Raw genomic sequence first — 2,317 nt, forward strand, 5'->3', positions numbered from 1 at the left:
AAAACACAATGATTCCTATATTCAGGTGATTATACACTAATGAAAACATACCTATGAATATTATATTCCATTTCTGACAACAGATCCTCCTAAATGTTACACACTGGACCTTTAAAAGATAAAAGTGGCATGTAACTACAGCATGTCACATCTCTAATGTTATTACAACACTAGAAAACACTATCAGATATAGCTAGCTAACTGACTAACGATTAATGTAGATTAGTTATCCAGTGTAGCTAATTTACATTTATCCCTCTGTAGCTCTATATCAAAAGTATTTTGTTCTGCAGCAAAACACAAGCTAACTAGCTAGCTAACTGACTAACGATTAATGTGGCTTATCTATCCACAAGCAATGATTAATGTAGATTAGCTAGCTGTTTAGCTTGATTAGTGTAGTTAGTTTAGTGTTTTGCTAATATTAGCTAAATGTAGCACTAAAAAAAAAATGAACTGCTGATTTTAATTAGATGTTAATTAGTTTTGTAGGTATTTGGTCATAAAGCAAAACTAAGTACAGGATAAATAATACAAATAATAATTGGCCTGATGGTGGCGCTAGATGAAGAAGTCAGAAGATCACAGTGTGATTACAATTCAGCCTGAGGGGGTCATAAATGTGTGTACAAAATGTAATGGCTCTTTATCCAGTGGTTGTTATTATAATATGTCAGCATGAGCCAAAGTTGACTGATCAAATTTGAACTAAAATTAAACTTATATTAAGTGTTTAAGATTTACGTCTCCAGTTAGAACCAGTGGGCTTTGAGCTGAGAGCCACAGACAGTAGGGACATCAGAAAGTACTGAGAAACAGATTTGTTGGTATTGGTCTTTTCATTGCATTTGGACAATAGAGAAATGTAGAATAATGTGACAACTGTTGTATGCTGACCTGTTGTGTTCTCTGTGGGGTGGTTTCCTCCAGAGTGGCCATGCTCTCCAACATATCAACCATGGACCCTTCCTCCCAGGATGGGGAGGACACCAAAGCCTCCACACCTCTCAACCCTCTCCAGGATGAGGAATTACCTCGCTGTCAGAGCGGTCAGGCTCCATCCTGTTGGCTCCTCTTCTTTAAACCCATCCTGGTCATCGGTGTCGGAATGCTGCTGTTTGGATCAGGCACCACCCTGTCCCTGCTCTACTTCACCTGGGTGGGCAATGTGCCCTACCTGCTGGGGCCGCTGTTCCTCTCTGTGGGTCTTATGTTCCTGGTCACCGGCCTGGTCTGGATCCCGGTGCTCAAACAGAGCCTGGAGCACAAGGCACTTACCAAGGTCCACCATGGGAAGGGGCTCCAAGTAGGTGACTGATGGGGTAGACTGGAACCACTGGGACCAAAATGCTTTTAAACCACAAAGTAGAAGTACAAGTGTATGACAGATGCTTTGGGACAGATTTGTGATATAAATGAACACATAGGTTCGTAGAAGCCAGAGCTTTTGGAGTTTAACCCAAACTAGGGACTCAAAGTCAGGATCTGCGTCAAGTCTGAGCATCTGACATTTTGTTCATGTTGAGCCATTTTGTTTTTAGTTGACCCTTTAGGTTGGGGCCATAGTCAGGATTTTAGAAATACTAGAGTCATCAAGTCCCACCCCCCCTCCCCTGGAAAAAAATAGTTCTTTAATTATTTATCTAGCTGACTGTTTTCTTAAATTATGTGAATATTTTATCTTCCAGCATGAAAACCATGTGTCCCCTAAACTTTCCATTAAAAAAACATTTTATTGCAAGACAAAAGACAAAATACAAGCAGGACAACCGGACAAAGACAAAAACTGTTCAATACAAGTGTTACTTGCTTTGTTAAGAACAATGATGTTGGTGTATGCGTGTGGGATGAAGTCTGTAGGGTGGATGGGTGAAAATGGTGGGAGGGATGCTCAGGAAAGGCACAGGAGATGAAGAAGGAAAAAATATTTAAAAAACATTAACTAATGCTTTTGTGATGTATACTACTATCTGCTCTATACTAATACTAATCCTACCTTTGCCACCACCAGTGCTGCTACTACGATTACTATTAATAATAATAATAATAATCGTAATAATAATAACCAGGTCAGGAGGAAATCTGGCAGTATGTGTGCCCTGGCCACCGGCAGTGAAGCGGGATCGGGGAACTCCAGAGTGGCCAACAGGATTATTGTTTCCTTTTATGATTATTGGTATGAATTTGGACTTTACATTTCATCCATATGTATGTATATTTGTATTCATTATTTTTATTTTTAATGTTGTTTTGTTGTGTTTATTTGACTAATCCATCTCAGGGTCACCACCAGACCCTTAAGGCCTCTGCACACCAA

General features: G+C 39.7%; 2 protein-coding genes across 2 annotated transcripts in view; one reads left to right on the plus strand and one right to left on the minus strand.

The window, feature by feature from the left end:
* Nucleotides 1-2,317, plus strand: part of zgc:158403 (tetratricopeptide repeat protein 39A) — a gene marked incomplete at its 5' end in the record, with an annotated part of 767,589 nt that overhangs the window by 699,397 nt on the left and 65,875 nt on the right.
* Nucleotides 1-2,317, minus strand: part of gspt1l (G1 to S phase transition 1, like) — an 18,665-nt gene that overhangs the window by 2,081 nt on the left and 14,267 nt on the right. The gene's annotated exons all lie outside the window — the stretch shown is intronic.

The sequence above is a fragment of the Morone saxatilis genome, unplaced genomic scaffold (genome assembly GCF_004916995.1).
Source record: "Morone saxatilis isolate NCDOM2014 unplaced genomic scaffold, NCSU_SB_2.0 Contig14, whole genome shotgun sequence".
Classification (NCBI taxonomy): domain Eukaryota; kingdom Metazoa; phylum Chordata; class Actinopteri; family Moronidae; genus Morone; species Morone saxatilis.